The sequence below is a fragment of the Triticum dicoccoides genome, chromosome 7B (genome assembly GCF_002162155.2).
Source record: "Triticum dicoccoides isolate Atlit2015 ecotype Zavitan chromosome 7B, WEW_v2.0, whole genome shotgun sequence".
NCBI classification, from domain to species: Eukaryota; Viridiplantae; Streptophyta; class Magnoliopsida; order Poales; family Poaceae; genus Triticum; species Triticum dicoccoides.
The window spans coordinates 443726143-443735248 of NC_041393.1; positions in this window are offsets into that span (position 1 = coordinate 443726143).

Sequence of the window (9106 nt, forward strand, 5' to 3'; positions counted from 1 at the left end):
CAGCTGCTGCGGAGGCTGCTATCACTCTACCGCCCCCGACAAGCCAAACTGGAGTCCCGGGAAGCGCTTGTCGCGCAGGAGGGAGTGGACATTGAGAAGCATGCGGAGGAGCTCCAGAGCCGCAACCAGGAAGCCCTCCAGTCCATTGTGGAGGAGAGGGCGCAGCTTGTTGAGGCGCGGAAGGCCTTCCTCCTCGAGAAGGATGAAGCCGAAGAGCAACAGCGGCTTGCCGCCGAGGAGCTGTCCATGCGGGAAGGCGAGTTGACGCAGCGGAAGGTCAATCTGGACAGCTATGAGGAGGAGCTTGTCGTGCACGAGCAAACGCTTGGCGGGGCTCTCAAGGAGGCAAATGACGCTGCCGCAGCTGCTGAGGCCGCCAAGAAGGAGCTGGAAGTGAAAGTGACGCAGCTAGAGGCCGATCTCAAGGCGAGAAATGAAGATCTTGCTGTGCTCCAACGTGAGCGCGAGAAGGACGCCCTCGCCCACGGCGAGCTGCAGGGTCGTCTCCTCGAGAGAGGCAAAGAGCTGAGCGCCGCCAATGACTCCAATTCCGATCTCGAGTTGAAGCTGGCTACGCTGACTAAGACGCTGGACGGCGCCAAGAAGCGGGAGGAGGCCTTGAAGGAGGAGATCAAGGCCAACGAGGCGTTGCTGACGAGGGCCGCCGAAACCCAGAACACCTTCAGGGACACTGTGGAGCTCTGGACGGAGGGCCTCGTGAACATTGCCACGGTCATCGACAAGGAGCTGGCGCAACTGGAAATGGAGGGCTTCGGGTACTCCTCTGACGAGAACCTCCAGCCCAACGCCAAGCTCACTCTGTTCTTCAAGGGCGTGGCGACGGCCCTCCAGCAACTCCGGGAAAGGATCCCAAAGCAGCTGGCCGATGAGTCGCGCATGATCTGCGCCGGAGTTCTGGAGAAGGTGTTGGTGAAGGTGGCCTTCCGCAACCCAGGCCTCAACCTCACCAACGTCCTCAAGAAGCTGCCGGCGGGTGCTGATCTTGAAGAGCTCAAAGCCCTTGTCGCGCCCATTGTGGACAAGGTGAACGAAGTCAAGAGGGTTGATGGCGGCCGCATAGATTAGACCGCCCGTTTCTTCCTTTCCTTGCCGCTGCTAGATATGTTACGGGAACAATCTATTAGAGCGCGGTAAGTTATCTTTGTAATATAACTTTATCTTGGGCAGTATTTGCTATGTTATCCCCTTTACTTGATTCCTTCCTTTGTATGTTTTTTTACCCTACGCTTTCAGGGAACTTGCCAGCGCAGGCACCCTTGCCGCGAGCGCTGAGTGTGGAACATCAGCAGCCTGCTGGCGGTGCTGCTTCCGGCAAGAAACCTTGTCGCAACTAGTTGCAGCACACTTATGTTGTTGAGCGGACTTGAAACAAAGTAAGGGCGCAACTAGCTACGAGTTGGTTCCTCCGCGCACAGGTTTTCCATACAAAGGACGGTCGTTCAAGGAAGATAACTTAAAAATTTTTAAAACTAATTGTGCTCAAACTTTGGCAACTTAGCTTTTCTGTCGTTTGCGTCCCGGCAAGGTGATACTTTCTTGAACGATGCCTGGTCCACACCATTATCTTCTCCTTCCCCCCGGTGAACTTGTGGGCAAGGGAAACTTCCTTTTTCTTGAGAAAAAGAAAGAAGAGAAAATAAAGATATGGAGCCTTAAGGCTCGTTATTGCTTACCGGGAATTGGTGCTGCACAAAGTGTCAGATAACACATGCTAAAAACAAAAAGCATGAAATTGACAAGATTTGCGGAGCACATGAACTTTATTTATGCACGGGATCTGCGCCCGGCTTTGTACAAAGGGTTACATGCAACGGTGGCAAGGCTTGTACAAAAGGTGGTTTCCGGAACAGGTTCCGGCAACCGCGCCCTACGGGTAAAACTTACGAAGATGCTCAATGTTCCAGGAGTTGCTCACCGGAAAGCCATCTTCGGTCTCAAGGCGGACAGCGCCAGGCCTAGTGACTCATTTCACCGGATAAGGGCCTTCCCACTTCAGCGTCAAGTTCTTGGAATTCTTGGCGGACTGAACGCGCCGAAGAACAAGGTCGCCTTCCTCGAGACTTCTGGCATTAACTTTGCGGCTATGGTAGCGGCGCAAAGCTTGCTGGTATCGAGCAGCTCGTACAGCAGCCTGAAGATGATCCTCCTCAAGGAGCAGCGCGTCATCTTGTCATAGCTGCTCTTGCTCAAGCTCATCATAAGCGAGCACTCGAGGCGATCCGTATACGAGTTCCGTGGGGAGAACTGCCTCTGCTCCATAGCCTAGAGCGAAAGGCGTCTGGCCAGTGGCTCGATTTGGCGTCGTTCTGATCGACCAAAGAACCATCGGCAGCTCCTTAATCCAGTTCTTTCCGCACTTGTGTAGCCTGTCGAAAGTTCTGGTCTTGAGCCCGCGCAACACTTCAGCGTTCGCCCTCTCCGCTTGACCGTTGCTTCTCGGGTGAGCAACAGAAGCGAAGCAGACCTTGGCGCCAAGATCTTGGACGTACTGCATGAAGGTGCGGCTCGTGAATTGCGTGCCGTTGTCGGTGATGATCCTGTTAGGGACTCCGAAACGGCAAACAATCGACCTGAAGAACTTGACTACTCACTGCGCTGTCACCTTCCTCACTGCTTCCACTTCCGGCCACTTTGTGAACTTGTCGATTGCAACGTACAAGTACTCAAAGCCCCCGACAGCTCGGGGAAAGGGGCCGAGGATGTCGAGCCCCCAGACAGAAAATGGCCAGGATAAAGGGATTGTCTAGAGAGCCTGAGCTGGCTGGTGTATCTGCTTGGAATGAATCTGGCACGCTTCACACTTGGTTACTTGTGCAGTTGCATCCTGGAGGGCTGTCGGCCAAAAGAAACCTTGTCGGAACGCTTTTCCGGCAAGTGCTCTTGCGCCAATGTGGTGACCACATATGCCTCCATGTATCTCCGCCAACAGCTTTTGTCCATCTTCCCGGGGAATGCACTTCAATTTCACACCGTTGAATCTTCTTCTGTACAGTATGTCGTCGACAAACTGGTACATACTTGATTGCCGGGCTACTCTCTCTGCTTCTTCTTGCTCTTCGGGAAGTTCTCCTGTCTGAAGGAAACGGACAATCTGCTGCGCCCATGCTGGAGCTTGTGGCTCGACAACAAGGACTAAAGGCACATATGCTGCTGCGGGAACATCTGCTTCTACGGCAAGAACCTGCGGCTCAGCTGGAGCTTGATGTTCCCCGGCAAGCTAGCCGGAGCAAAACTTGTCGGGAGCGTCTGCTTCAACGAAACAAAACCTAGGGCTTGTCGGAGCAGACTGCTCCTCAGCCGGAAAGTAGTCACCGGAAATCAACTTCCTCTTCTTGCTCTGTCCAGTTGATGGTGTTACAGACGGTTGAGTCAGCTTGAGTACAAAGATCCCTGGTTCCACAGGTAACTTAAGTGCGGCGCACTTTGACAGGCCATCTGCAATGTCGTTCTGAGCTCTCGGAACATGTTCCATCTGTAGGCCGTCAAAGTGCTCTTCCAATTTTCTCACTTCATCAATGTAAGCTTCCATCAATGGACTCAGATAGTCCTTGTTTACTTGGCGGACGACAAGCTGCGAGTCACCCCTGACAATGAGTTTCTTGATCCCAAGGTCTGCAGTGATCCTAAGTCCAGCAAGCAAACCTTCATACTCTGCAGTATTGTTTTTTTGCTTGCTCCTTAGGAAAGTGCATCTGTACTACGTACTTGAGGTGCTCTCCGGTGGGTGCAACAAGTAGCACGCCCGCACCGGCGCCTTGCAGTGAGAAGGCACCATCAAAGTACATCAGCCACTCTTTGGTTGCCTCCTTGACGGGGATGCTCGTTTCTGGATTTTCTTCATCTGGTGTTGGCGTCCACTCTGCTATGAATTCTGCCAATGCTCTGCTTTGGATAGTTGAAGTGCTCTCGAACTTGAGGCCAAAGCTTGACAGTTCCAGCGCCCACTCGACAATCCTGCCTGTTGCTTCTGGATTTTGCAGTATCCTCTTCAGCGGAAAGCGGGTGACAACTGTGATCTCATGTGCTTGGAAGTAATGGCGCAGCTTTCTCGAGGCCATGAGAAGGCCGAAAAGCAATTTCTGCACACCAGAATACCTTGACCTAGCGCCCTGCAGAAGGGAACTGACAAAGTAAACTGGGCGCTGCACCATTTTCTTCTGCACCTCCTGCGTCTGCGCAGATCTATCCTTATCGGGACCAGAGCTTGTCGGGGAAGCCCCCTGCTTGTCGCTGGACGTACTTGCCGTGGCTTCCGGCTCATCATCTGCCTCCCTCTCTGCTACTGACGTAGCACTAACCACTTGATTGGTTGCCGCTAGATACAGCAGCAACTTCTCTTGCGGCTTAGGTGCGACAAGTATTGGAGTGGAGGACAGGTATCTCTTCAAGTCCTGCAGCGCAGCCTCCGCTTCCGGTGTCCATTTCATTGGACCTGCCTTTTTCAATATTTTGAAAAATGGCAGGGCGCGCTCAGTAGATTTAGAGATAAACCCGCTGAGAGCAGCCACGCAGCCGGCAAGCCTTCGCACATCCTTGACGCGCTTCGGTGCTTTAATCTGCTCAATGGCCTTGATCTTGTCGGGATTGGCTTCGATTCCCCTCTGAGATACGAAGAACCCGAGAAGCTTGCCGGAAGGGACTCCAAACACGCACTTCTTGGGGTTAAGCTTGAGGTTGATCTTGCGCAGATTTGTGAAAGTTTCATCCAAATCCTGAATCAGAGTTGCTCTGTCCTTGCTCTTGACCACTATGTCATCCATGTAGGCTTCCACATTTCTGTGTAACTGTGGCTCAAAAGCATGACTGACTACTCTTGCAAATGTTGAACCAGCATTCTTCAAACCGAAGGGCATCCGTACGAAACAGTACGTGCCACATGGGGTGATGAATGAGGTCTTCTCCTCATCCTCTTCTGCCATGAAGATCTGATGGTATCCTGAATATGCGTCAAGAAATGAAAGCAAGTCACATCCGGCCGTGGAGTCAACAATCTGGTCAATGCACGGTAAGGGAAATGGGTCTTTGGGACAAGCTTTATTGACATCGGTAAAGTCAATACAAAGCCTCCATTTCCCGTTTGCTTTGCGCACGACTACAGGATTGGCCAACCACGTAGGATGGAGTACTCCTCTGACAAGGCCTGCTGCTTCCAACTTCTTGATCTCTTCTGCAATGAATTCTTGGCGCTCCACTGCTTGTTTCCTGACTTTCTGCTTGACGGGCCGCGCATGAGGACAAACGGCAAGATGGTGCTCAATTACTTTCCTGGGAACACCGGGGATGTCAGACGGTTGCCACACAAACACGTCGACGTTCGCCCGCAGGAAAGCAACGAGCGCGCTTTCCTATTTGGGGTCGAGCGTGACACTGATGGTGAAGGTACCACCAGTGCCGTCCTCCTTGGTGGACACCTTCTTGGTCTCTGGCGGAGCTGCCTTCATCTTCTTACTCTTGCCGGTGGAGCTCGATGGTGCGTCCTCGACGGTAGCGCAGCACTCCGAAGAGGTGCGCTTGCCGGAGTGGGCATCAGAGCTCTTGCCGGACTTGGTCTTCTTCTTCCCCCCGGGAGCTTCAGCGGCAAGTGGCTTGCTATCTGCTGCGGCTGCTGCTTCCCGGTAAATCTTGTCGGTACAGATAAGAGCATCCTTCCTGTCGCCAGGGACAGAGATGATACTTATCGGACCTGGCATATTGAGTACGTTATAGGCATAGTGAGAGGCTGCCATGAACTTGGCGAGTGCTGGACGACCGAGTATCCCATTATATGGTAATGGGAAATCAGCGACGTCAAAAGTGACCCTTTCTATCCTGAAATTCAATTCGCTGCCAAACGTCACCGGCAACGTGATCTTCCCCTTCGGCTTGCTCCTTCCCGGGTTGATTCCTTGGAACGTGCCGGTCTCTTCGAGATCACTGTCAGGGATCTGAAGCTTCTAGAGTACCGCTGAGGAGATCAGGTTCAAGCCGGCCCCGCCGTCAACTAGCATCTTTGTGACTTTGAGGTTGCGGATAGTTGGTGAAACCAACATCGGCAAGCACCCGACTGCAGTTATGCGATTGGGGTGGTCCTCAATATCAAAGATGATAGGCGTGCTGGACCACTTCAGAGGCTTGCGTGACTCAACTGGTGGTTCTGCTGCATTAACTTCTCGCACCCACTGTTTGAGCTGGCGGTGCGAAGTATGCAGAGAAGCACCGCCGTCAACGCACAGAACCTCTGTGGCTTTCTGAAACTCCTGCTCGTCGGCCTCATCATCATCCATATCCTCATCTTCGTCTTCATCTTCATCCTTGTCGCGGCCGCGGGGAGGCCTGTCTCCTTGCCGCTGCTTGGCCTTGCCGCGGCGTCCTCCCCGGCCGGGACGCTTCTTGCCGGATCCTCCAATACCTTCCTGGGCCTTCTCATTGTCGCGTCGCTCGTACTCAGCTTTCTGCTGCTCGACAAGCTGTTCCACCTTCTTGCAACTCTGGAGATCATGGCCCTTGGTGCGGTGGATCTTGCAATACTGCTTGTCGGAGCCGCCCTGCTTGTCGGCGGTCGCCACAGGTTCGGCTTCCTTGGCGGCACCTCCATTGCCGGACTGCTCAACAGCTAGCACATCTTTCCCTTTCCTTCTCCTGTTGTTCCGCCGCCGGTTTTTCTTTGCCGGGGCGGCATCCTCACTGTCAGATCCTCCTGCTCCTGCGTTCTCTCCGGGGAGTTTCCTCCCCTCCTCAGCATGTGCACACTTGTCGGCCAGGGCGTATAGCTCACTGACGTCTCTGATCTTGCACATCGCCATTTCCTCCCGCATCCTGCGGTTTCGCACGTTCTGATGGAACGCGCTGATGACTGCGGCAGGGTGGACATCTGGGATGTTGCACTGCACTTGGCTGAATCTGTGAATGTACTTGCGCAGGGGCTCTCCTTCCTTCTGAGCGAGCAGATGTAGATCGCTCTCCTGGCCATGAGGCTTGTGGCTGCCTGTAAAGGCGCCGACAAACTGATGGCGCAGATCCGCCCATGAGGATATGGAGTTGTCTGGCAAGTGCATGAGCCAGGATCTGACATTGGGCTTGAGCACCAGTGGGAAGTAGTTGGCAAGGATCTTATCGTCGCGCCCCCCAGCAGCTTGCACCACGATGGTGTAGATGCTGAGGAACTCCGACGGATGCAATCTACCATCATACTTCTCTGGTACATCTGCTTGAAGTTCTTTGTACCGGGCCACTGGACTTGCCGCAGCTCACGAGTGAACGCAGGGCAACCTACCGCGTACAGCAAGTCGCCTAGTTCCCCTGGCGCATGCATATCGATAGTGGGTCCAGCGCGCTGGTCTAACTGGCGCCGCACTTCTCTTCGAAGCTCGATGCGAGTACGAGCATCTTCTTGCTGTCGTTCTTGAAGAACTTGGCGCTGATCGCGACGAGCTCATGGATCTGATGACGCTGTGGAGTCAGTGTCGAGGTTGACCCGGCGAGTCGGCGATCTTGGCTTTCGGGGCGGGGAGTGCACGGTGGTTGCACCCCCACCGGTCTTGTTGCCATCGGCTCGCGTCCGGCAATCTTGCCGTGGCTGCGACGCACTCGACAGCCGTGGAGTGTCGCCGTTGGCGAAGCCGATGAGACTCTGAATGGTGGCCCTCCAGTCGTCGATCTTGTCCGTTGTTGGAGGGTAGTCCAGGAGCAGTTGGGCTCGAGCCAACGCTTCTTCTGGGGTCTTTGGTGGCGGTGGCGAACGGTGCGAGGAGCGGGATATGCTCGGACTTCTAACTATGTTCGAAGGAGCGGGATCCCATCCAGGCGACCATGTCTTGCTTGTGCCAGCAGGTTGACGTGCATGCTGGTCTTGAGCATCTCGAGATCCGCCAGCTCGATTTTGGTCCAACGAGCGTATGGTACCGCGAGTACCATGACGCTGTTGGCCCCACACCTCCTGAGATGGGCGCGGTGCATGCACGGACGCCGAGGTTTGTGCAGCCTTGTCCTTGGACATGGCGGCAGCATGAGCTCCCTCGTCGACGCTCGTTCCTCCGCCGATGTCTCCCCCGCCACCCGTTTGCTCCGGTGGCGGTGGGATCGACGTGGACGGAGCAGCCACCTCTGAAGCCTTCTTCTTCGGTGGCATGTTGATGAAGATGATGAAGAAGATGAAGATCTGGCTCACGTGAACGCCGGATCGGGTTCACACAACCTTGACGCCCCCTACCTGCCGCGCCAAAGATGTGGTGGGAAACGAACACCTATGGGGCAGGGCCCCTTTCGGTCCGGCAGGGAGCGGAGATCGCACGAAGAGCGGATTGAGGCGAAGCACGCGAGCAATTTTACCCAGCTTCGGAGCTCTCCGGAGAGATAATACTCCTACTGCTGCTTTGTGGTTGTATTGCGTTCTTGCTTGAGAGCGTGGGTGTGTTCTAGTTTCGAATGAGTCGACCCCCCGCTAAATTGCGCATGGGCCTCCTTTTATAGGCTCAAGGGGTCACCGACAGGTGGCAACGCATGCAGGGGTAAAAGTGTAAAAGGTGTGGTTGGTACAACTGCTTCTATAGTGCATCCTACCTAACTCTGACGGCAGGGTACAAAAGCATTTAATGCCCGTCCGCGTCGCCCAAACAGTGCAGAAAAGCGACCGTTAGGGGCGCCACCGTTCGCCACGATGGCCATCTTGTCATCTCCGCTTGCCACCTCGCACCGCTTGGCTGCACAGCCTTTCGCCACGCGCGCCTGGAACGGTCTTGTGGCGACACGTCGGCGGATGTGCTGGAGCGTGGGCGCAGAGTGGCGGCCTGCCGCGGCAAGCGCCTTGCCGTGGTTGTTGTCTTGTCGCGCCCGGAAGCTTGTCGTTCATCGGGTCTTGCCGGGACGCGCGGCGCGTCGCGACAAGTTCCTTAAAATGCCTTGGTTGGCCTTCCCGGCAAGCTCCTCTTGCCGGGGCCTTGCCCTTCCCTGCAAGCTCCTCTTGCCGGGGCCTTGTCTTCTTGGCTTGAATCACTTTGTTCTTGAATGGCTCCAAAGGAAACACGGAGGATCTTGGCGGGTGCCCGGCAAGCCTTGCCGCGGGACGCTGCGACTGCCCGTGCACAAGTTCGGGATACTAAGGTACCCC